This window comes from Panthera pardus, unplaced genomic scaffold, assembly GCF_024362965.1.
Source record: "Panthera pardus isolate Hobbes unplaced genomic scaffold, ASM2436296v1 HiC_scaffold_21, whole genome shotgun sequence".
Lineage (NCBI taxonomy): Eukaryota > Metazoa > Chordata > Mammalia > Carnivora > Felidae > Panthera > Panthera pardus.
In genome coordinates, this window is record NW_026526777.1 from 42,093,084 (window position 1) to 42,119,393 (window position 26,310).

General features: G+C 47.9%; 1 long non-coding RNA gene and 1 pseudogene across 7 annotated transcripts; one reads left to right on the top strand and one right to left on the bottom strand.

Moving 5' to 3' along the window:
• Nucleotides 1–227: 227 nt before the first annotated feature.
• LOC128778918 (U6 spliceosomal RNA) lies at nt 228–328 on the bottom strand (annotated as a pseudogene).
• Nucleotides 329–7,633: 7,305 nt separating this feature from the next.
• LOC109254222 (uncharacterized) lies at nt 7,634–26,304 on the top strand. 7 transcript variants are annotated; one of them, XR_008424637.1, is made up of 8 exons: nt 7,658–7,756; nt 8,144–8,271; nt 9,738–9,939; nt 11,088–11,178; nt 22,262–23,085; nt 23,918–24,097; nt 24,971–25,057; nt 26,216–26,304. It is a non-coding gene; the product is annotated as an uncharacterized LOC109254222 (long non-coding RNA). The 7 variants fall into 7 exon arrangements; XR_008424640.1 differs by lacking the exon at nt 23,918–24,097; XR_008424642.1 differs by lacking the exon at nt 23,918–24,097 and having other exon boundaries at nt 24,975–25,057.
• The last annotated feature ends 6 nt before the right edge of the window (nt 26,305–26,310 follow it).

The window sequence follows — 26,310 nt, forward strand, 5'->3', positions numbered from 1 at the left end:
TGATTCTGGTCAAGGCTTGGTCTGGATGCTGTGGGTTCCCCCGACCTCTGATGCCGTGTGCCCATCCATCACCTGAGATTCTTTTTATTTTTTTAATTTCATTAAAAAAATTTCTCTCTAGCAAAATATCACAATTTCATCATTCAGTGTGGCATGTCGTGTTTTGACTCCTATTGTTTCGTCTGAGTTAATCTGCAAAGGGTAGCAGTTTGCTGGGGGAACGATGCAAATATATGGAAGCTTCACGAATTTGCACGAATTGTATGGGGCCAGGCTAATCTTCTCTGTATTGTTCCAATTTTAGCATATGGGCTGCCAAAGCGAGCACTAATTTCATTTCATTTTATTTTTTTCAGCATGTTAAGTGTACTCTTTAATCCCCATCCCCAGTCCCCGCCCCCATCTCCCCTCTGGTAACCAACAGAGTGTTCTCTATTAAGAGTCTGTTTCCTGGTTTGCTTTTTTCCCCTTTGCTTGTTTATTTTGTTTTTTAAATTCCACATATGAGTGAAATCATATGGTATTTGTCTTTCTCTGACTGACTTCACTCAGCATTATACTCTTTAGCTCCATCCATGTTGTTGCAAATGGCAAGATTTCATTTATTTTAATAGCTGAATAATATTCCATTGACTATATACCATATCTTTATCCATTCTTTAGTTGGTGGACACTTGGGCTACTTCCATAGTTTGGCTATTGTAAACAACGCTGCTGTAAACACAGGGGTGCAGGTATCCCTTTGAGTTAGTGTGTTTGTATTTTTTGGGTAAACACCCAGTAGTTTGATTCCTGGATCATAGGGTAGCTCTATTTTTAATTTTTTGAAGAAACTCCATATTGTGTTCCACAGTGGCTGCACCAACTTTCATTCCCACCAACAGTGCAAGAGTGTTCCCTTTTCTCCACATCCTCACCAACACTTGTTTCTTGTGTTTTTGTTTAGCCATTCTGTCAGGTGTGAGGTGATATCTCATTAGAGTTTTGATTTGCATTTTCCTGATGACAGTGATGTGTGGGGAATAAGCTTAGGAATTCCCTGAGTTAACAAGGCACATAGGAATGAATAGGAAGCCTCAGGATGAAAGCATAAGAATCGTTTATCAAGATCTAGGTCGTCAGGGCAGATGCACCCCTCACCTCCCCACTCCTCCAGCCCCTTAGTATAATAGCAGAAAGCTGCTTTCACAGGAGGAAAGGACCAAAATAGGTAAACGAGTAAATGGGCTATAGACCACAGGAGGGAGAAGTTGCCCAGAGCAGAGCTAATTAGCAAAAGAAAGGTGCCTTGTTGACCCTGAGGTAGCAGGCACTATCAAGTCTATCCCCTAGGCAAGCTAAGATAAACAGATGAGGTGCCTCCTGCCTTCCATAAACAACCATATCCTTGGTGCCTGGATTTTGTTTTGTACTGACCCAAACCCCTAACACCCCATATCTTCAAAATCCCCTTTCTCCCACTCACATGAGTTAATGTTCACGGTTTCATTGTCTCTTTCTGCACGTCCATCACATTTGTAAGCCTTCTGATCCTAATAAAAACTGAGCAAGGACACTTACTCAGGGCTCTTGTCTCCTCCAGGACATTAGCCTCTCTCGCATTTTAATCCTGCCTCCCCTCTCTTGCTGGACAAGAGAGAACTCCAGACCCAGAGTCTACGACGATGTTGAACATCTTTTCATGTGTCTGTTGGCTATCTGTATGTCTTCTTTTGAGAAATGTCTGTTCATATCTTCTGCCCATTTTTTAATTGGATTATTTATTTGTTTTGTTCTTTTTTTGGTGTTGAGTTGTATCAGTTCTTTGTATGCTTTGGATACTAACCTTTTATTGAATATGCCAGTATCCTCTCCCAAGCAGGAGGTTGCCTTTTAGTTTTGTTGATTGTTTCCTTTGCTGCACAGAAGCTTTTTGTCTTGATGAAGTCCCAATACTTTATTTTTGTTTTTATTTCCCTTGACTCAGGAGACATGTCTAGAAAAATGTTGCTTTGGCTGATGTCAGGGAAATTACTGCCTATGTACTCTTCAAGGATTTTTATGGTTTTGGTATCACATTTAGGTCTTTGATCCATTTTGAGTTTATTTTGGTGTATGGTGTAAGAAAGTGACCCAGTTTCATTCTTTTGTATGGAGCTGTCCAGTTTTCCCATCACCATTTGTTGAAGAGACTGTCTTTTTCCCATTGTATATTCATTCCTCATTTGCCAAAGATTAGTTGACTATATAATTTTGGGGTTTATTTCTGGGTTTTCTGTTCTATTCATTTGATCTATTTGTCTTTTTTTTATGCCAGTACCATACTGTTTTAATTACTATTGCTTTGTAATATAACTTGAAATCTGGAATTGTGATACGTTCAGTTTTGTTTTCAAGATTGCTTTGGCTATTTTGAGGTCTTTTGTGGCTCTATACAAATGTTAGGATCATTTGTTCTAGTTCTGTGAAAAATGCTATTGGTATTTTGATAGGGATTACATTAAATCTGTAGATTGCTTTGGGCAGTATGGACATTTTAACAATATTAGTTCTTTGCATCTATGAACATGGAATGTCTTTCCATTTCTCTGAGTCGTATTGAGTTTCTTTCATCAGTGTTTTGTGGTTTTCAGACACCTCTTTGGTTAAGTTTATTCCTAGGTATTTTGTCGTTTTTGGTACAATTGTAAATGGAACTGTTTTCTTAATTTCACTTGCTGCTGCTTCATTACTCATGTATAGACCTGTAATAGATTTCTGTACACTGATTTGTATCCTGAGACTTTGCTGAATTCATTTATCAGTTCTAGTAGTTTTTTGGTGGAGCCTTTAGGGTTTCTTATATATAATATGTCGTCTGCAAATAATGAGAATTTGACTTCTTCCTTACCAGTTTGGATGCTTTTTTTTTTTTTTTTTTAATGTTGTCTGATTGCTGTGGCTAGGACTTCCAGTACTATGTTGAATAAAAGTGGTGAAAATGGACATCCTTTCTTTTTCCTGACCTTAGGGGAAAAGCTCTCAGTTTTTCAACATTGAGTATGATGTTGGCTGTGGGTTTTTCATAAAAGGCCTTTATTACATTGAGGTATGTTCCCTCTAGACCTGCTTTGCAGAGAGTTTTTATCATGAATGGATGGTGTACTTTGTTGAGTGCTTTTTCTGCATTTATTGAAATGATCATACGGTTTTTATCATTTCTCTTATTGATGTGACATTATCATGTTGATTGTTTTGTGAATACTAAACCACCCTTGCATCCTGGGAATAATCCCACTTGATTGTGGTGTATGGTTTTTAAAAATATATTGTTGGATTCAGTTTGCTAATATTTTGTTGAGGATTTTTGCATCTATATTCATGAGAGATATTGGCCTATAGTTCTCTTTTTTTGTGACGTGTCTTTATCTGTTTTTGGTATCAGGCTGATACTCACCTCACAGAATGTATTTGGAAGTCTTCCTTCCTCTTGTATTTTTTTGAATAGTTTGAGAAGAATGGTTATTAACTCTTCTTTAAATGTTTGATAGAATTTGCCTGTGAGGCCAGCAGGTCCTGGGCTTTTGTTTGTTGGGAGTTTTTTTGATTACTGATTCAATTTCATTGCTGATGATTAGTCTGTTCAAATTTTCTTTTTCTTCCTGGTTTAGTTTTGGTAGGTTATATGTTTCTGGGAACTTCTACATTTCTTGTAAGTTGTTCAATTTGTTGGCATGCAGGTTACAATTCTGTTACAATTGTTTTATTTCTATGGTATTGGTTGTTATCTCTCTTTTTTTTATTAGTAATTTTGTTTATTTGGGTCCTCTCTCTTTCTCTCTCTTTCATCGATTTTGTTGATGTTTTCAAAGAAACAGATCCTGATTTCACTGATCTGTTCTATTGGTTTTTTTAGTTTCTGTATCATTTATTTCTGTTCTAGTCTTTATTATTTACTTCTTTCTCCTGGTTTTGGGTTTTGTTTGTTGTTCTTTTTCTAGCTTCTTTAGGTGTAAGGTTAGGTGGTTTGATATTTGTCTTGCTTCTTGAGGTATGCCTGCATTGCCCCTGCTGCTTTCATTTCGCTTCACCCTTTTGTTCTCCTGCCATTGCCTCCTCACCTTCCAAGCTTGGCTTGGGATGTGAGCAACCTTCCCAACAGCCCCAGGAAGAGCTGGCTACTCCCTCACTCTTCTGCCCCAGCCCCTGGTACACAGAGTTCTGTTAGCACATATCACACTGCATTATAATGACCTGTTTACAGGTGTACATCCCTTACTAGACAGCCCAAGGAAAGGGATCCTGTTTTTACATTTACATTAATATCAGGTTTTACATTTAAATGTCTCTTCCCTTGCATAGCAGAACTTGGTTATTACCAGCTATCCCAATTCTTGATGAATAAATGAATCAACCAGTTAGCCAAACTAGAATTCCTCTGAAGTTCATCAGTCTTTGCTAATGGCTTCCCTCCCCGTCTAAACCAATTATGACTCTTGGATAGCAACAAAATTGTCACAGGTGTTAAAAGTTAAAAGAGATTCTTGCATCCATGATCTCTGTTTCTTCCTTGTGCAGTTGTTACAAAGATTCTTCTACATCAAGAACATTTTGAAAGTTATGCCAAGATTCTGGGGACCACAAATTGGGGACGCCATTCCATTTGGGATATTCTCTTCATTTTATAGATGAGAACATTGAGTGTCTGCAGGTCAGGTCTCACGGCCAGTCAGGGATGATGATGGCATTGGGGGCTGGCCCTTCTGGCTCTATAGCTCTTATCATCACACAGGGCTGGGCTGGGGTGGGGTCCATGACCTCGGCCTCTTTTGCTGGCAAACATTGTTCAGAATATGACTCAGCATATGATTCCTCTGTGTGTGTGCACGTGTGTGTATGTGCGCGAGGGAGAGAAGTAGCAAAGGCTCAGCGAACTTCCTCTCCTTTGTGCACTGAGTGTGGAAAGTGCTCACTGCCACTGGGTGTTGCTAGCTGAGGTGGAGGAGGATAGAAAATAAGAAAATCAGAGTGTGTCCAGCGTGAGAGAAGAAGCAGGGGGTGAAAGATGAGAAGGAAAAGTACAGAAGAGGCCTAGGGACACCCATCTATACCCCTGCATCCCTCTCTTGCCTCCACATTCCCCCTGAAACAAGCTGAAGGACGTGGCACTGTCCTGGCTGCTGTGACAATGGTTCTAAGCCTGCCCAGCCTGGTTCAGCCTTAGCAGGAAGAAGCAGGTGTAAGCCGGGGCCTGCAGCTACCTGGGGCTGTGGGAAAGCCTGGGGTGAAGGGGTACCACTTGGTCAGGAGTCCCCGAAGCTGGGGTTGGGGAGAGGCTCAGGAGGGTGGGTAGGAGGCCTCTATTACAGACCCAGCAGCGGACAGATGTCAATGCAAAAGGGCTGAGGAGCAGTTCTGCCCTTCCTGCCTGCGGTAGGCTGAATAATGGTCCCCAAAGATGCCCACGTCCTAACCCCTGGAACCTGTGAAGGTTACCGCACATGGCAAAGGAGACTTTACAGATGGCATTTAGTTAAGAATCTTGAGATGGGGAGATTAGCCTGGAGGATCCAGATGGGCCCCTAAGTAGCTGCAAGGTTCTCGAAGCACATGGTGGGGCAGAAGCAGCTTCCTTCATCTGATGCAAATGTACTGAACACCTAGTACATGAGGCGGCTCTGGGGGCCTGGGATGCAGCAGTGAAAACACAACACAAGGTTCCTGCCCTTGTGGTGTTCACAGTCCAGTGGAGGAAGACCGGCAGACAAGAGGCAAGTACCTGTATATCAGAGGTTGGTAAGTGCTGGGGAGACAATTAGCAAGGTGAGGGCGAGGGAAGTGCTGGGGAGGGGATAAGGTGGTCAGGGAAGGCCTGAGAAGATTCGGTTTGGGCCACAGAGATCTCTGAAGGAAGTAGAACATTCCAGGCAGGAAGAATAGCAGGACACAGGCTTGGGGCAGGACACTTGCCGGACACTTTCCAGGACAGCAAGGAGCCCAGTGAGGCTGGCGTGGGCTGAGTGGTGGGGCAGTGATAGGAGGTGAGTGTGTGCGGAGGCAGAGGGTGGATGGCGTGGGGCCTCGTGGACTTTAGGCCACTTGCCAAGGGAGCCTTGGGAGGGTTTTGAGAGGAGGAGTGAACTGGTTTGAGTGTTAAAAGGATCTCTCTAGGAGACCCGAGATACCCCCTTTATCTGTTTGGCAGCTGCACCTGCTAAACTGTAGTCCCTCAGCTAAATCAGGGGAAAGACAAAGAAACCAGTCTTTGTGGTTCCATCCTTGGTCCTCTTACCACACTTCTCATTAGTGGAACCACCTGTCTGTGCATGGCATATGCATGGTCCTCTCCCTTCTTCTTTTGCAGGGCGGTTCCCTGCCCACCTCCTACCTCATCAGGCATTTACACTTTAGTGAGATCAAGGATGTGTATCTCATTACTGTCTCCAAGGTTATGAATTGAATTGTGGCACCCAAAAGATATATTGAAGGCCTAATTTTCCAGTACCTCAGAATGTGACCTTATTTGGAAATAAAGTCATTGCAGATGTAATTTAGTTCAGATAAGGTCATACTAGAGTAGGGAGCACTCTTGGTGCAATATGATTGGTGTCCTTGTAAGAGAGGGATGCCGAGGATTGCTGGAAACCCCTCACAGCTAGGAAGAGGCAAGGGAAGATCCTCCCCTAGAGAACTCAGAGAGAGTATGACCCTGCCAGCACCCTGATTTCAGACGTCCGGCCTCCGGAACTGGGAGAGAACAAATTTCTGTTGCTTTAAGCCACCCAGGTTGTGGCACTTAGTTATGGCAAGCTGAGGAAGGCAATGCCAGGGATATTATCTCTTTTAGAGACTTTCTTCTAATTGCGATGCTCTGTTTTGGGGGCATCCTGGAGCTGCATGAGAATTCAGAAGGGCCTATTTCTCTCCATGGCCGGGGTATGCTTACTTCCAGGGAGTTGGGCAGCGGGGGAAGAGCCCAGCTGGACCTCCGCCCCACTGCTGGGTGGGGTTTGGCTGCGGACCCCGAGTGTGGGTTTGGGAAGAGGAAGATGCAGGGGTGTCAGTCCTGGGCTGTGGCAGAGAGGGCAGATGAGGGGGACCTAAAGCTTGAGGACATCAGATGCCCAAACCTTGCCTTTTATTTACCTGAAGATACAACTGTCCATAGCTTTTAATTATTGAGCCTTTCTCTGTGCAGGTCTGTTCACAGGTCAGGGACACAGAGTGATCAAAACAGAGTGCCCTTCAAACAAACACTTGCATGCAAATATTCATTGCAACATCACTTAAAATAGTGGAAGTTACAAACGACCCAAATGTCCATCAGCTGACCAATGGCTAAAAAAATGTGGCATATCCATACATGGAGTAGTATCCAGCCATAAAAGAAACAGAATAGTGCTTTGAGCTACAACACGCATGGGCCTCGAAAACATTATGGTAAGTGAAAGAAGTCAGACACAAAAAGCCACATGTGGTATGATCCCGTTTATATGAAATGTCCACAGTCCATGGAGACAGAAAGCACATTAGTGATTGCCAGGGGCTGTGTGTGGGAGGAACGGACAGTGACTGGTTAATGGGTCCGGAGTTTCCTCTCGAGGTGATGAGAATGTTCTGAAACTCGGTGGTGGTGATGGTTGTACAATCTTGTAAAAGTATGAAATGTCACGGAATTGTACACCTTAAATGGTAGATTTTATGTTATTTCATCACACGTATACATGAAACCCAGAGTTCCTGCCCCTGCATTCAAGTGAGAGGAGACAGATGATTAACCAATAAATATATATTTAAGGTAAGTGCTGTGAAGACAAAGCAGACAGGCTAAGGTACAGAGAGTGACAGGGAGGTGCTATTTTAGCCAGCGGTTGGCCTTTCTGAGCAGGATGCCGGTGGGAAAGCTGAGGAAATGGCCAAGAGGAGACCCTTCAGCCCATGGAAGCAGAAAGGGCAAAGACCCTGAGGCAGAATCAGGCCAAGGGTATTGGGAACCGAGCTGCAGAAAGAGGGGCATGCAAGTGATGAGATAAGGGGAGAAGAGGTGGGAGGCCGGAGTGAGGGTTGGGGGGCTGGAAGGGCCTGTTGTCCAGAGCGTCCCGGGACCCTGAGGAACCCAGGCAGGATAGTGAAGGGAGCAAGTGTAGACGCCAGGAGGCTGTTGCATGGGCATTCATGTCTGCAGAATGAACAGGCCCTGGAGACTGTAAGGCTTGCTTTGGATGTCAAGCAATCTAATGAGAGCTCTACCAGGGGCATCTCCTGTCTGGGTGACCATGCAGCACAATCTCGACTAAGGTGATACATAACTGGGTGAGGAGTTTTTGCTTTCTGAGTGCATTGCCTAGGTGTGTTTATTTTTCATTCAGGTTCATATTGAGCAACATACTGTATTTCACATGGTGGGTCTCCTGCCATCCCCCTGCCTGGGGCTCCCTGACCCCATCACCCTGCTTTCTCCTTCCCCGTTGCACTTATCACTGCCCCACACGGGTATATATGTAGCTGTCATGGTTAATTTCCATGTCAGCTTGGCTTGGCTGTTGTACCTAGTTATTCAATCAAACACTAACCTACTGCTGTTGTGAAGGCATTTTATGCATGTGGGAACATGTACAATGCGTTAACTTTAAGGAAGGAGATGCTCGTTCTAGCTTGGGTGGGCCTCATCTAATCAGTTGAAAGGTCTTAACTGAAAAACTGAAATTTCCCAGTGGAAGAAGAAATTCTGCCTCAAGACTGCAGCCTCAGCACCAGCCTGAGTTTCCAGCCTGCCAGCCTACCCTACAGATTTCACTTGCCAGTCCCCACAATCACATGAACCAATTCCTTGAAATAAATCTATCTATACCCATACGTATACATGCACACATACGTATTTCCTACTGGTTCCATTTGTCTGGAGAACCCTGACCGATGTGTTATCTCACTATTTACCACCCCTCCCCCTCCAGATGCAAGTGCAAGGACTTGCCTGTTTTCTTCCTAGCTGTGTCCCCCAGAACAGTGCATGGCAGTAGGTCAGTTGTTAGTGTCTAATGGGTAGTTCTTTATAATTCTTATTTGTGTGGTTGTTGGACCCATTTGAAAATCAACAGAGAAAGAAAAAAAAAGAGGGGGGAAGAAAAGAGGCACATGAGTCTTATCTGAGCTGGGGATTTCCTTGTGGGGCCCAGGGCTGTGGGTCCTGCTGTTGAGTGGGTGTCTGTTTGCAGCTGAGGAAAAGGTGCGCCTGGGAAGAGAGGTTGCAAATTTAAACTCAAGTTCAGATTCTCCTAGCAACGGTGCACGCCCTCCGGCTTCTGGCTGGGGTAACCCAAGCACCAAACACAGTGCAGCTGGGGCAGGTCCTGTTGCTAGGAGAACAATGACTCCTGCTCCGATCAGAGGGGCGAACAGAGTGGGTGTTGCCCTTTGTTTCCCAAGTAATTGTTTTAAAGCAAGGTGTGCCAGGAGCCAGCAGTGGGGGAATGAGGAACAAGGCTTGAGCCCTGATTTTTGTTTTTTTGTTTGTTTAGGAACTAGTGGTTAGTGTAAAGCCTCTTGTTTGAGAATATATCCCGAATGGGTTTGCAATTAGGGATAGAATCTGTAGGACCTGAGGAAGCAACCAATTCCCCATACTGTTTGGTTCTCAGCCTCCACAGGCCATCTGCGTCAGAGCAACAAGTGTGGGATTGGGGGTGGGGTGGAGGAATGAAAAGGATCAAGCTGGCTTTGGTTGGGGCGGGGAGGGATTTGGGTTTCCAGATTTTGTGTTTATTTAAATACATTTACAGACCATCCTGATCTCAATCCTGTATGGTGCCGTGAGGTCGGAGCATGGGAGAAGAGGAGGAGGGGGGCCATGTTCCCTTCATGATCTCCTTTTACATGTGTTCCCTCCAACTGGTCACCACCCTGTGTCACCACTTGCACTTTGCAAAAGAGGAAGCTGATGCAGAAGGCGTGAGAAGTCTGAGGAAGAGACAAAGCTGAGAGGTGGGTCCAGCTCTGTCCCATTCCCAAACCACCTTCTTTCTCCTCGGCTGCTGAGGTGCAATGGGTCATCATCTGATGTAGGCTTGGAGGGGGACACCTGGGGCCCTGTTTTGGGGCTATTTTCTGAGAGCATGTCCTTCAGAAAATACATTCAAGTTCCCTTCTAGAGAAGCCTCTGCTTCAGGAGTAGGTCATACAGAAGGCTGTGTTCATCGAACTGATTTTATTTTCCTCTTGGACATTTGGAAAGACTATTCCTGAGCTTCCAGGGCAGTAAGGTGGTGTTATGGGACTGAGCTTCTGGCCAACCCTAGAGGCTAAACAGACACACACCCCTGCCCAGCACGGTCCTAAAGTCTGTATTCCTAAAACTTCCGTGTGCTTTCTTCCCACATTCTGGGTGGGTGCAGAGGACCCGGGTGGGACCCCAAGGCCCAGGAAGATGGTGGAGCCACTAGGAAGGAGCCTGGTTTTCTGAATGATTTCATGAAGCAGAATATCCCTCCCCCTGACATATAGGATTATGAATGAAAAACAAGCCTGTGTTGTATTGAGCCCTTGGCTTGGGAGACTGTATGTTACAGCAGTCAGGCTATGGTGATTCCTATATAGCGCATAGGAGGGTGTGGGAATGACGCCATTTTTGTTGAGGTCACCTGGCTGGCTCAGTAGGAAGAGCATGTGAGTCTTGATCTCAGAGTTGTGAGTTTGAGCCCCATGTTGGGTATGCAGATTACTTAAAAATAAAATCTTTAAAAAAATCATTTTTGTTGGAGGAGGGGAGAGCGTGATATTTGGCAGAGGTGTTTCCATAAGTAGGTGGGGAGGGGCTTCCTGCTGGCAGAGGGCTCTGGTTTAATTAGCCACCCTAGACTGGGAAGAGGGAGCCAGTGTGCGTGAGCGTGCACGTGTGTGTGTGTGTGTGTGTGTGTGTGTATTGAAGTAAGCACCTTCTGATGAGGCCCTTTCTGAACTAAAGAAAATAATTATAATAATAGGTAACAGTAATAATAATAGCACCTAAAGGTAATAATTATAATAAAAGTTAATCTTGTATCACATACTTTTCCAAGTGCTTTACATGGATTATTTTGTTTAATCTTCATCCCAATGAAGTAGGAACTATTAATGTCATCCCCATTTTATAGGTGAGGAAACTGAGGCCAACAGAGATGCAGAACTTTCCCAGTGTCACCAGAACATAAGTGGGGGAGCCAGGACTGGAGGACTGGAGGAAAGGTATGCTGGTGATCGAGCCGGCCGTCTGTCTTTCTAGAATGTGCTCTAACCCTTCTTGAGGGTGAGGAATTCTTCCCCACCTCATTGTCTAGAACAAAGGCAGAAGTAATTTGGGAGGCTTAGGTGTCCCAGGTTGGTAAGGAAGCCATGCCATTTATCTTGTCTGAGATGATGCCCTCTGGAATGTTTCCAGGAATGTTTGGCAAGGGGGCTCTGGGGTGAGGGGAGCAGGACAGCTGGGGAGGGGAGGGGCCGGCATGTGTTCATTGCAGGTTTAAAGAGAGGGTGTTGGCTAGACCCACGCTCAGGCAGAGGGAGGCCGAGGGAGCCGAAGGTGCTGGACACGGGCTCCTCGGAGCCCAATACTTCCCAGGATGCTCCAGGTCGTCTGCAGAGCAGGCTCTCAGTAGGAGGACCCCTGGCTGTCCTTTCTGCGCAGTGTCCTAGGAAGGACAGGTCCTGCAGGCAGAAAACACAACGGGCACATCTTTATAGCTTATACGAGAGGTGCTCAGAGTTTGTTGACTGCACGTCACAAATACTTGTAAAAGGCCTTCCGTGCGCCAGGAGATGTACTAGATGCTGGGGATGCCACAGTGAGCAAAACGACACGGCCCTTGCCTTCACGAGGCCTTCAGTCTGGATTCCAGATGCTGAATGTGATGCTGGAGGATGAGCCAGAGGTCATAGGCACCACAGAGGTGGGCTGCGGTGGGGAGGGGCTCAGAGGTGGAGAGTCTGGAATCCTCTCCAATGCCAAGCCCTGCCATCTGACTGGGGAAGCTCTGTTTCCCTGAAAGTGTTTTCAGACAGCTGGAGACTGTGGGTAGCTGTAGTCTGGCTTTAAGCACTGATAAGTGCATTTCAGAGGTGGGTGAGGCAGAGGGAAGGGGGCCTCAGTGGGCTGGCTTCCCCGAGAGGGAGCCACAAGGGGAGCTCTTGACTGGGAATGTGGATAATTCTTTTTTAGGACCAGCAGAAACTATGCCCAAAACAGGCCCTTTCCATATTTGATGTCACTTTGGGATCTCCATTAGATTTGCTTAGTGCCACAGGCATTCCGATGGACCCGAAGTCTTGCATTAAACTAGGAAAAATATTATCACTGGTTGGTCTGGAGCCCAGAGATAGGATTTGCTTTCTGGGGCACTGCACGGAGGCAGCCTCCCTCAGCCACGGACTCTAGCGCTTTCTTGAGCAGGAACATCCATGGTGTAAGCGTTTTCTCTTTGACTGATGTGTTCAGAGAGGGAGCAGCCCAGCTGGGCTTGCGGCTGTGTCCCCCGTTAATTTAAGCCAGCTCAGGAATGCAGAATCTCCCTCATTTTCATGTTCCCTGTAAGCTCTGGGACTCCCACACACTCTACATGTTAAGTTTAGCACGACCTGTATAACTCACAGGTGAGTGGGCCAACTTCTGAAAATATCCCTTCTGCTCTCCTCTCTCCTGAGCTCCAGCCCTCTGTTCCTGGCTGCTTTCCGGATGTCCCACCATACTTCAAAATCAGCATGTCCTTCCTTCACTCAACCATCATTTATAAAGAGTCTTCTCTGGACCAGGGCCTGCTAGGGGCAGGAGATAGAGTCAAAGAAGGGATGCCCCCGCTATGGTGTGGACAGTCTGTTTAACTGGTCACCTGCTTCCTCCACTAGACCCAGCATGCCATGTGAGCAGGGGCCGCACTCACTCCCCAGTGTGTTCTCAGGCACTAGAACATAATAGGTGCCCAATAAACATTGTTGCCTCCATGTTGAATAAACACCTGTCCTCAAAAGGCTTCGGGGTGATGGGAAAACAGAGCAGTGAACTAGCAATTGTAGTTCACGCAGCACCAGTGATAGGGAGGAGGTAAGCAAGAGGGGATTTAGCTAAGCCCTTGAAGTGGGGCTCAGGGGTGGCTTCCTGGAGGAGGCAATGCTTGAGCTGAGACTGGAAGTGGAAGCGAGAGACACTCTGGATATTGATGGAAAGCCATGCCGGCATGGACTGGAGGCGGGTCCTGGGGCAGTGGTAGGAGGTGAGGTAGAGAGGCCCAGGGGCAGGTGGCCAAGCTTACGTTTGGCAAACCAGCCCCACCTTCCCTGACCTCCTGTTTTTGGTGGAGGGCACCCCTGTCGTTCTGGAGACCCTTCTGGCAACCCTCCACAGTCTGTCTTCTCTCTTCTTTAGGGTTCTAGTCCTCTGGGTTCTGTGCTTGCCCTCCCCCCTGGTGCCCCTGCTCTGGTTCCACTGCCCCACCCTTACCTTCTGCTTGTCTGGGTCACCATACAGGCCACCTGACTGGTCCTCCTGCCCTTGTCTTGTTTGGCTCCAATCTATCCCATACACTTCTGCCAGATTCTTCTTTCTAGAGCTCAGTCCTGACCACAGCCCTCTTTGCTCAGTAGCTTTCAGTGGCTCCAGGTGCCTTACTAAATTAGGGGGAAACATCTTGTCCCAGCATTTCAGGACTCCAGCCTGTAGCATCTACCTAACTTTCCAGAATCTTCTTCCATTGTTCACATTCATGCAGCCAGCACCAAACTGGACTCTTGACGCTTCTCCAACCACAGCCAAGTTCCTTCTGCCTGGAATGCCTATTCCCATGTCCCCAAATGTCTGTGGGGTCCTATATACCTTTCGAAGCCAATCTTAAACTCTGCTCTCTCTGTGAGGCCTTTCCCAACCTTCTGATATTCTAGCTCTTACCTTGAATTGTAGCACAGTCTAACTCTAACTTACCTGCTGAACTGCTTCTTCCGGAGCATGGGGTATTATTATTAAAGGTATTGGCAGTAGGAGGGGGCTAATAATGTGTTATGGCCAGAGGACCCAGGCAGACCTAAAAACCCAGCAAGCACTGCCCACAAAGTCTCAGATGGTAACCTAGAGTAAGAGGAGTGAAGAAAGAGGAGTCACACTTGATAGCACACCCCACTTGGCAAACTGGGATGAGCCTGGGGGCCTTGTTCTCTCCAAATTTCTCCTCTTTCTGTGCTCTGGCCAGTCACATAGAAGAACAAGGGAGAGAGCCTGGGCCACGAAACTGTACCAACTGAATGGAAGGGAGGGCCAGGCCAGCCACTCCCCAGTCCACATTTTAGGAATAGTGACCACACCCACTGGCAAATATGGGCCAATCACTGCCCTTGTATATGACTGGTCAGATGAGCATTGCCTCTCCTTAGGACAGAATGACAGTGGAGGCGTGTAGGGAGGGAGTCCTGAGAGAGCATCTCGTCTTGCCTAGGAAGTCTCCCAATACCCAGCACAGCACTGAACACCGGGTGCAAGTGATGGGGACTTGTTGAATTAATGAGAAACAAGTACTGCCAGCATGAGCTGGGGGATGGTTTGGGTCTGCCCCTGCTTCAGGGTCCAGACCTGGGACCTCTGGACAGGGTGGAAACTGACCTCAGAGGGAGCCCTCTCCCTGCCTCCATGCAAGTACACACATACACATACAGCAATACTCAACAAATGCTGACGACCCACTGGGCTTGGAGGCTTCAGGGGCAATGTCTATCAAGGTTCACATCCAAAGATTCTGGAAGATTCTCTGTAAAATCATCAAGAAGAAAGAGATGTTGCACGGCAGCATATGAGCTAAGGGGAAGAGAAGCCTGAGAAGCAGACTCAATCAGGACAAAATCCCTGGGAAGTGGAAACACACAGGCTGTGAGGACAATGAGTGTGACCTCTCTGGTTAGGGAGAGAGGACAAGAGGGGAAGGGAGAAGGGGACCAGTAGAACCTGCATAGGGTTCCTGTAGCAAAGGGGACTTTTAAGAGGTGTCTTTACCAGAGGAACTGAAATGCCAAACTCATGTGTGCCCTGACAGGTGCTGGGCTTCTGGCCAGGCTGCCTGAATCCTCTCTCCTAAAGCAGATCTTCTTACCCTGCCCGTAGTACAGAGGCTGTGGATAAATGTGGTTGGCTCACTGCTACATTTTGGGGTGGAGTCTGGGGCCAGGCTGCTTCTGATTTCTCTCCCTGACTCTGATATCAACTCTTATCCTGCCTAGAGGTTCCAGGTGCTGGACTCTGAAGTGGGGACAGCTTTGTTTCTGTGACACTGAACCAATGGTCAGGAGGCCTGGATTCCACCTCTGAGATCAGAATGGGACCAGCGGGTAGATTTGTTCTTATACAGGGGATATGCCTCTGCAGGTAGACTAGGGAAGGTGTTCCTGCAATCTGGATAGCCACCGCTGCCAGGGACATCACTGGCCAAGGTCAGGTCCCGTGATTCTGCGATTCTACCTTTGAAGTGGTTCTGAGTAGGATCCTAGACAACTCTTTTGGCTTCTCCTTCATCTTCCAAATGTTTTAGGGGATCATAATGCCTATTCCACTGGTTTCCTAAAGAGCGAGCTGCCTTCTACTTCTATATAGTTAAATCATCAAGACATTCTTGATCATTTAAATTTCCCATATGGAAACTTGCAATTTTGGATCTCAACTCTGTGTTCCTTTCTTTCCCCTCCAAAAAGAAATGTCTCATCTGAGGAGTTTTTAAAATTTTTTTTTTTTTTAACGTTTATTTATTTTTTAAATTTTTTTTTTTTCAACGTTTTTTATTTATTTTTGGGACAGAGAGAGACAGAGCATGAACGGGGGAGGGGCAGAGAGAGAGGGAGACACAGAATCAGAAACAGGCTCCAGGCTCCGAGCCATCAGCCCAGAGCCCGACGCGGGGCTCGAACTCACAGACCGCGAGATCGTGACCTGGCTGAAGTCGGACGCTTAACCGACTGCGCCACCCAGGCGCCCCTAACGTTTATTTATTTTTGAGACAGAGAGAAACAGAGCATGAACGGGGGAGGGTCAGAGAGAGGGAGACACAGAATCTGAAACAGGCTCCAGGCTCTGAGCTGTCAGCACAGAGCCCGACGTGGGGCTCGAACTCACAGACCGCGAGATCATGACCTGAGCCGAAGTCGGCCGCCCAACCTACTGAGCCACCCAGGCGCCCCTCATCTGAGGAGTTTTTAATCGTCAGGACTTGAGGGACCTTAAGCAAGTGTATTTGTAAAGGCCTGTCGTCACATGGTTACTTACTAAAGTCCTATGGATCACTTTGGTGATGGTTTTGTCCTTCCAAATGCTTTCCTCAGCATTCTGTCCTTTGCGTGTCACACACGCCACGTGGGGGGAGTTAGGAGGTGTTTATTTTGATCATCCTTTTTCTCAGGTGTGGAAATGCAGGCACAGGCTGGTGGAATGGAGGTGGGAGGAGCTGGGATAGGAATCTGGACTCTCCAAGCTCCACTGATCTGGAGGGAAGCTGCTCCTGGCCTCAGCGCCACGACAGCCCTCTGTCTTGGTCTCCTCACCAGCAGGGAGGAGGGAGGCAGGGATGTCAGGGAGCCTCAGTTTCCAGCCAAGTATTCTCTGGTGGGAGGAGAAGCCTGAGGTAGGGTGGGGGGATGTGAAAGCGCCCCTGCAGACAGCCCTGCCAAGGGATCACTGCTTTCCCGACCGAATTAATTACTCCCTGTGATCTAGAGCCTACCACTAGGCTTTTTGGTGCTATTCTTTCCACCCGCCCTGTTTCCCTTTCTTTTGCATTCTTTCCCTTTGCCCCTGCAGAGGCCTCCTCTGGACCTCCAGGCTCTGCAGACCTGCTCTGCCGTCGATTCTACAATTGGCCACTGGGTGGCGCAGCTGGCCGCGGTGTGTGGGCTCGGGTCACAGCTCAAAGCTCCAGGCGCACGTCCCGCCTACTGCCTGCCCAGGCCCCCAGCAGTGGAGCTCTGTGGAGCTCCTGGGGGCGCTGGGGAGGGGAGGTGAAACGAAGGGAGCATTTTTTGGAACCTGGGGGGGGGGGGGGGGGCGGCTCCCGGTCTGTGGGGGCCTGGTGGGGCAGAACAAGGCTCGGGTTCGCTTAAAGAGAGACAAAGAGAAGTGGGTGGCTTGGGATATTGGGAGGTGGGGCAGGGTAGGGTAGGGAGGGGTGAGAAGGAAGAGGCTCGACTCTCTTTCCCCCCGGGGTTTCTCCCCTCTCTGGAATAGAATGGGCTGGAAAATTGCATTTGAACAGAGGAGAAAACGTCTTTGCCTACTGGAGGAGCGACCTGGAGGTGGGGTTGGGGGAGGCGGGGAGGGAAGGGAGTAGTGGAGGAGGGTGACTTCCCTGTTTAACAAACACACAACACTCACTATGTGCCAGACACTTCACATACACTCCAACAACATTTTCTTTTCTCTGCCTTACTGTATTGTAAAAACACATATATATCACATATAAGGTATAAAATATGTTAATTGACTGTGTATGTTATTGGTGAAGTTTCCAGTCAACAGTAGGTTATTAGTAGTTAAGTTTGGGGGAAGTCAGAAGTTATATGTGGATTTCAACTGCATGGGGGTTGATGCCTGAACCCTTTGTGTTGTTCAAGGATCAACTGGATTGAAAATGCCTCACTGGCTGGGAAACTTTGTTAGCAAATCACAAATGGTGCTTGACCTTGGGCTGGTTGCTTATTCTTTATAGTTGTTCTGAGAACCAAATGAGACCATTCATGTAAACAGCTTAGAACAGTGAGTGCTCAGCAAACGTTGATGAGATACAAACTCTTTTTAAAAAAATTTTTTTTAACATTTATTTATTTTTGAGAGAGAGAGAGAGACAGAGTGTGAGTTGGGGAGGGGCAGAGAGAGACAGAGGGAGACACAGAATCCAAAGCAGGCTCCAGGCTCTGGGCTGTCAGCACAGAGCCTAACGTGGGGCTTCAACCCACAAACTGCGAGATCATGTCCTGATCTGAAGTCGGACACTGAACCAACTGAACCCCCCAGGCGACCGGGTACAAACTGTTCATAGCAGCCTGGACAAGGGGGAAACATAGCTCATCATTCATTCCAGGTCCACCATTCCTTGTCTGCCTTTCTGGTGTCCAAAAAGCTCTGAAAGCCCAAAGCTTTTCTATTTGTTTGCAAAATTGATTTAGTGGCAAAACCTAACCTGAGCTTATGCTGACCTGCTTGTAGTCTTTATATATCCCACTCAGTGTCAGTGTTCACTTCACTGCAAGGGCGCCTGGGCGGCTCAGTTAGTTGAGCCTCCGACTTCAGCTCAGGTCGTGATCTCACAGTTTGTGAGTTCGAGCCCGTTGTAGGGCTTTATGCTGATAGTGTGGAGCCTGCTTGGGATTCTGTCTCCCTCTCTCTCTGTCTCTCTCCCGCTCTCTCTCTTTCTCTCTCTCTCTCTAAATAAATATAAGTAGGGGCGCCTGGGTGGCTCAGTCGGTTAAGCGTCTGACTTCAGCTCAGGTCACAATCTCACGGTCCGTGAGTTCGAGCCCCACGTCGGGCTCTGGGCTGATGGCTCAGAGCCTAGAGTCTGCTTCCGATTCTGTGTCTCCCTCTCTCTCTGCCCCTCCTCTGTTCATGCTCTGTCTCTCTCGTTCTCAAAAATAAATAAAACGTTAAAAAAATAAAAAAATAAATATAAGTAAACAAATACATAAATATTAAAAAATATATATAGGTCCTCACTGCAACTGAAGATTGTTTGGCTAGAACTGACTCGAAATGTTCTTGTAGCACCATGACTGGATAAAGGGTTGCCAACAATCAATATAGAAAGTGGTATTAGTGGAGTAATTGCAAAATAAGCATCATCTTCCTCCCTGGGCTTCCATTTCTTCCTGCGAAATGTGGATAACAACAGCAACACTCATGGAGCACCCTCTAGGTCCTAGACAAAGTTCCAAATACTCTACATACTATTTTACATTACTCATGCCATTCTCACAATAACATAAGTTATAACATCCCCATTTTACAGGTGAGGACACTGAGGTGCAGAGAAAAATAATTAGCCCAAGTGTATCCAGCTACTCGATGGTGGATCTGAGGTTTGAGGTTTGAACCTGGCAGTCTGGCTCCAGAGCACAGGTTCTAATAACAGTGGTTCCTCTACTTCCTGCTTCCCTTTTTCTCAGCTGTGGAAATGCTAATTACTAATCAATTGAATTCATTCCTTTAAGTAGCATACTATTAGTATATTGGGAAGTAATGTGGTCTAGTTGCCTTTTCTTCTGTTACTAATCTGCCCATCCATCCATTCATCTGCCCTTCCTTCCTTCCTTCCTTCCTTCCTTCCTTCCTTCCTTCCTTCCTTCCATCCTTCCTTCCTTCCATCCATCCATCCATCCATCCATCCATCTGAGATTAATGCAGTGTAAATAGTTACAAGAATACCTCCTATCCACTGTGAGCCTCTAGCCTCAATGAACATGACTTATCTCATCAGTATAAAATGGCATCATAATATTTACCCTGCAGGCTGCTTATATTAAATGAGCTGTTTTATGTGTGATGTCTAGCCTGGAGTTCATATTACTCTATGTAGTTGAAAGAGACATAATTACATTGAAGAAATCCTACAACTGGTAGAACTACACATTTCACGAGTGCTCCCACCTTCACATTTATTGTAAATTAGTTATATTTTAGTCTTTAAAAATTTAATCCTGCTGCACCCTGGGAGAAGATACTCCTCCAAATGTTGAACTGACTAAGGGGCCCACATCCACCTTGGCCACCCACCCCCTTCCTGTGATAGAGGGAGCCATCTGCCTGTCGGCTGGCAGGGATTTGGGCACGATGGAGTGGCCTAGTCTCCTTCCCTTCCTGATCTCCCTGTTGACAAGTCTGAGTAGCTTTTTCCTGGAAGAAGAAGGTAGAAGGCTTTGGGAGGGGGCTGGCCCTTCCTTCTCCAAGGAGGCAGTGGAGAGCATCAGGGAGGGAAGTTGGACTGGCTCTGGTGGTAGCTGAAATACATATTCGTTTTGAGAGCGTGTTCCAACAGCAAGGCCAGGGGCAGCATTTAGAAATTTTTAGTCTTCTGTACTTCTGATCCTGGGTATGGTGGGAGAGTGGAGGCAGACAGCCTTTGCCAGAGAGAGCTTGGCACTCAGGCTCCTGCCATCTGGGTTGTGAATGTTGTATGTGTGTGTGTGTATGTGTGTGTCTCTATGTGTGTCTCTTTGTATGTGTGTTCTTTCCATAGACAGACTCTCTGGCCAGATGTCAGAAGCTCTCAAACCAGGGACAAAGGAGTCCCTGATCCATTGTCTCCCCATCCATACCCCCAATCCCACCACTTCCCTCAAGTTAATTGTAGAACAGATTACAATTCAAAAGAGGTTGAACTTTCATACATTTGTTGCCTTGCCTCTATTATGCAGGTAATAAGATTTTAAAAGATAGTCCATGGGCCACCTGGGTGGTTCAGTCGGTTGAGTGTCTGACTTTGGCTTAGGTCATGATCTCATGGTTCGTGAGTTCGAGCCCCATGTTGGGCTCACTGCTGTCAGCCTGTCAGTGAGGAGCCTGCTTCTGATCCTCTGTCCCCTTCTCTCTCTGCCCCTCCCCTGCTTCCATTCTCTCTCAAAAAATAAAGCATTAAAAAATTAAAAGATAGTCCATATTACATAATAGTAATTAACGGTCAAACAAAGACACAAACCATAACATAAGACAAACCAACCACGAACAGGTTCAAGTTATCGGGGTGGGATGTAGGAGCTGCAGTGTTGGTCAAGAGTTCAGGATGACCATTGGCTTGCTGCTGGCTGGTGGGTCCTACACAAAGTTGAGCTGGAAGACTGGCTGGCTTTCACCGAAAGACACAGAAGCCACATCTATGCGAAGGCATGGGAGGGAGGGGCTCGATGAAGGGACACTGATGGGGAAGCCCACTGGAGACACTTTGAAGGACTCAGAGGCAGGGGTACCCCAGGTTCCCCATGTGGAGCCCATCTTGGATCATCTGAGCTATTAACTCAGCCGGAGAGGAGTGACCTGTGGCTTCTGGAGTCTGTGGAGCAGAGGGCGTACCCTAGGAATAAAAAGTCATTTGCCTACTCTTGTGAACAGCAAGGCTCACGGAACCATTTGACCTTGCAAGTGTAGCTGTAGGAGGAACTTGCAGTCACTGAACAAGCCCTCGTTGATTATCTAGGCCCCCTGCTTCACCCTGGAGATCCCGTGAGTCACGCATTTAACAAATACTGAGCACGTACCTGTGGCAGTGCTTTCTGGGTGCTGAAGGTACAGCAGTGCACAAACAGAATCAGATTATAACCCTGTTGTCACCGAGTCTGCCTCCTGGTGGGGCGACGCAGATCATAAATGAATAAAATCTATGTATGGCATGTTGGCTGGAGAAAGGTGTCTGGAGAAGGGATGTTGGGGGAAGATTGTACAATTTTAAATGGAGTGGCAAATAAAGTCCTTACTGAGAAGGTGATGCTAAGATGAAGATCAGAAGGAGGTGAGAGAAGGAGCCTTGTAAGTACCTAGTGAAAGAGTGGGTCAGGCAGGGGACATGATATGTGCAAAGACCCTGTGGCAGAGGAGACCAGTAATGCCAGAGCAGAGGGTGCACAGGCAGAATGGCAGGAGATGACACAGAGGGAGAGGTGGATCGTGCAGGACCTTGTGAGTTATTTCCAGGCCTTTGTTATAATCTTGACGAGAGATGGAAAGCTGTTGGGCCATTTCTAGCACTGAAGTGACTTAGGGTTTTGTAGGACCACTTTTCCTGGGTTGTTGAACAGAGACTGAAATAGTTTTGGTCTCAGCGATGGCAGTGTGGCGGGATGGTCCTCAGGAGCAGGAGACCAGGTCCTTCACGGCAGATATGAGCATGGGGACTTGCTCCTGTCCGAGCCTGCCTGATACAACAGGCTGTTGAGAGTAGGTGCCTGGGGAAGGGCTGTCGGATGAAGAGACAGCAAGGTAACCTCACAAACACTCTGTAACACAAGGAAAGAAACCTGCAGCATCTGTAATATAATTCCATTTATTTAAAATTGCACATGTCTGTGTGCAAGAAGCATGAGGGATGTGAAAGCTGGTCATCAAAAGCAGGCAGTGATTATGTCTGGGTGGCAGGCGATCCTGACTTTCTCCCCCCTCCCAATACCTTTCTGTAGAGTTTAAATTTTTTTTTAGTAATAAGCAGGTATTATTTATATAACCATGAAGAAAACCCAACAGAGCTATTTTCATTGTGGGAGAATAAAAGAAAATCAGTGTGATTACTGAAGATTTTGTGGATTGTTCTGTTAATATATTTTGTGTTCCCAGGCCCTCAAGTAACCAGCCTCAAAAGCAGGATGCAGCTAATTGAATGGGACGGTGATGATTCCTTCTTCAGTTGGTCAAACAGCTAAATCTGCCTTCGAACCTGCGGCCGCGCAGCTCCCGTGACGTCCGTTTCTGCCTGTTTTGGGTTTGGGGGATGTGCAGCCACACACCTTCCCTGTCTGTGCTCCAAGCCCACTAACAGCCCGTTCACACCACTCCAAGTTCATTACTGCAGAGAGGTGGGAGCACATAAGGGGAGTGAACCGGAGACTTAGGACTCAACTGCACCAGGCACCTGATGAAAAGTGAAGAAGCAGGACGCCCGGCCGGCTCAGTTAAGTGCCAGATCCTTGATTTCTGCTTGGGTCATGACGCCAGAGTTGTGGGATTGAGCCGTGCGTCAGTCTCTGGGCTGAGCATGGAGCCTGCTTAAGATTCTCTCCCTCTGCCCCCTCCCCCACTTGCATGCTCTCTCTTTAAAATAAAATTAAGGAAAAAGTGAAGAAGCAATGGCAAAGAAGGAGTGAGTGCCACTGACTAGTAATTGTGGGACTCAAAGTAACAACTGGCCCCGGCCCCCACCCCCTTTCAAGGAGAAAGTCTTCAAATAGCAGAGGGAGGAGGGGGGAGGAGGAGGAAGGGAGGAGAGGAGGAGGGGAGCAGGGCCTACTTCTCTGACCCCTGTTTCCCCGCAGAGTCACCTCACGTGAATAATTAAGCCCCGAACAAGCTGAGGAAACAGTTTTCTGCAAGCAGGGATTCTGGGAAAATGTGAAGACCCGAGCCGAATTAGCCCTACGTGTTGTTCTAATGCGTGTTTAACTGTGTGTGGTTTTTGCACGTTTAACGCGTTAAGTGTGTGTGTAAATATCTTTGAAAGCCCAAAGTCCCAGGGTCTCCCATGGAGGCCACTGTGAGGACTGCACAGGTTTCCTGCATTCCTGAGTCTTTGAGGCCCCGCTCCCTGGGGACTCTGCACAGAGAAGGAGGCCAGAGCCTGCAGGTGAGGGCCCCCTGGGTCCCTCTGCCAGATACCTGGGGGTGAGTTACAGGTGTCCCCGGAGCAGCAGATCCACACCAAGGGTTACCAAGGCAACACCTGCTCCTCCTGGGACAAGAGAGGAAGGGAGTGCTGACAGAGTAGGATTGCATGAGCTGCCTTTCCAGAGGGATCTGGGCTAAAAATACCCATGCAGTTGGCACTTGCTGGGTTTCGGGAGCCTCTGCCTCATGTCTGGCTCCTGGTGTTCTGACCCTCCAGTGCAGGGTGCAGGACCACGGGGGTGTGGAGGGCAGGCACTTGAGGAAAACCCCTGATGGCCTTACCGGCCGTGGTGTGGGGGCCTGAGTCAGAGCTGGGGTGAAGAAGAGGAGGGACATTGTCTTCCTGGCAGACGCAGGGCCTGTCTTGTTTGCCTGCACCGGAAGTCAATAGGTTGGTCACTCCTGGGCAGCCCACCTAGGGTAATCAAAGCGCTGGCAGCTCCTGAGGGTACTGGAGACCGGTACAGAATGCTCTTGAACTTGCCCGCCCTTTCTGAGAGGTCCCTGCCAGCCTGGGATTTGCTGACCCGGGGCTTCCCGGCTCCTTGGGTCCCACGCTGCAGGGGCACGCACTGAAGCAGGGAAATGAGCTCAGACCCCTGCTCTTCCCAGGCTTCCAGTCCGTGCTTCTGAAGGCAGCCTTCATGCTGGGCCTATGTACACAGACCAGGAGAGCTGAGGTCTGCGCTCAGCTTCAGTGTGTCCTGGGATTCAGACATCCGGGAATCTCTGGGCATCCAGGACCTCTGAGGCTGGCGATTGAACAACCTATGTGCCCTGCAGGTGGGTGAGGTGAGACTTGAGGCCCCCCAGGCAGTGCTCAGATAGGCGACTATGCGGCCATCAGAGAGCCCACCTGGGTCATGCAGAGTCCCCCCACCCCCACCCGCCTCTAGAGTGATGCTCCTCAAACTTCATGTGCCAGAGAATCACTGTGTGCTTGTTAAAATGCAGGTTCTGACTCAGCAGGTCTTTGTGGGGTCTGAACTCTGTATTTCTTTTTCTTTTTTTTAGTTTATTTATTTTGAGAGAGAAAGAGCAAACAGGGCGGGGGGGGGGGGGGAGAGAGAGAGAGAGAGAGAGAGAGAGAGAGAGAGAGAGAGAGAGAAAGAGAATCCCAAGCAGGCTCCACGCTGTCAACACAGAGCTCAATATGGGGCTCGAACCCCACAAACCTGGAGATCATGACCTGAGCCGAGATCAAGAGTCCCACGCCTGACTGACTGAGCCCCCAGGGTGCCCCTGAGACTCTGTATTTCTAATAACGTCCTGGGTGGTACCCATTTTGCATTTCTGAACATGAGGAAGGCTTAAGGGCAGTGGTTTTAAACAGGGGAGCAAATTTGTGGAGGCGTTTTAAAACCTCAGATTCCTGGGCCCCGTCTGTGACTTCCTGAACTGGTCATCACATGGCAAGATGTCAGAAAAGCTAACCGGTGACTTGATACAGGACTTTTGATTTGCAACCACTGCCCTTGAGCCTTTAGTGGATGGCTACACATGGGAGAATGCCTCCTCAAAACAATGTGGTCCAAACATTTCTCTATTTTTAGTAAGATTTGCCCTTTGCAAGCCTGGCCTACCATTACTCACTCCTCAGCAAATATTTATTAAGTCTCTTCTGTGTTACCATAAAGGTTTATTCTTTCTTTTCTTGCTGGACAGATAGACGGCAGATGACAGACTCTGTTTCATGCCTCCAAGGCTGCAGAGCTGAATCAAAGAAACCTCCAGTGGCTTAAGGTTCACTAGGTTGGTTTCCTTACATGGTTACAGAGCTACTAATGTGTTCTTAATGAGCTGCCATTTACTTATGCAAATAGCGAGGCACAGATGCCAGGCGGATTAGGGCTCAGCAGAGAGGCATGCCTCTGCATATTGCTTATGTGTTAACACAGGAGTCCCTGTCCTTTCGGATCGACTGTGCTTTTTGTCTTTAATGCTGCTGTGTGGGCAGTGTGTGTGTGCATACGTGCATATGTGTGCGTGTTAGGGGGTCTCACCAAGCCGCCCTGGCATGAAGACATCTCTACCAGCCAGAGTTCCTGGTGGGAGTCACAGACCTCCCCCTGCCCACATCTGCCTCGAGCCTGGCAGAAGACCACTGCTGAAGACCTGTGAGGGAGGAGGGGCAGGGGCCGTTGAGCCACGTGGCATAATGGGCTCGCTAGATCCAAGCAGTGCTGTGAATTTCACTTCTGGTCATCATGAACAACTTTTAGTGAAGGTTCCCTTATATCTTGTCAAAGGACCCCTCTCCCCCCACTAAAAAAAACCCAAAACCAAAACACAAAAACAGCACACACACACCCCCCCTTCAAAAACAAAAACCATGAAACAAAGCACTGTGTTTATTACTCTTCTGTTCTCGCAAGAGACCTCCCCGTCACATGAGAGCAGGCGCTGCTCGGACGTGATGGTGTGCGGTCTCTGAGCGTGTAGCTGTGGCCTTGGCACTGTTGTCTTCGCTGGCACAAGGGAGCAGCTTGCAGGGGCTGCTGACATTTGGTACCACACCAGGCACTGTCCAAACTGAACCGAATAGGCCTCTCTCCTCATTTCTCAGAGCTTTTGGAACATGTATCAGAAAGCAAAAATCTGTCCAAACAGGCATGGCATTCTGGGGCGAGTCAGTGCCACGTTTCTGATGTGCTTCTAGGCCTGTCTGCCCTGGCATCTTATTGGCATTGTTTTGCTGGCACTCCTTTTCTTCAGCAATAACTGCTTTGCTTGGATACCTTTGTGCTCACTGCAGACTTTCCCTGCCTGGCTGGCCTGCTCCTTAACCTGGTGGGAAATGCCCACTGCTGAAGACTCACTGATGTTGCCATGTGAGGCCCTTTGTATTCCCTCCTGAGACGTCACACTCGTAGCTTACTCTTCCTGTCCCCACATCCTATGCCTCCGCAGGTCCTTACCCATCCCTTTCCCTCTCTGTGGCTGAGACTTCTCTGCGTGAGCCTGTGCAGCTCCTTCCTGGGAACCTCGCCTGGCAGGGAGGTTGG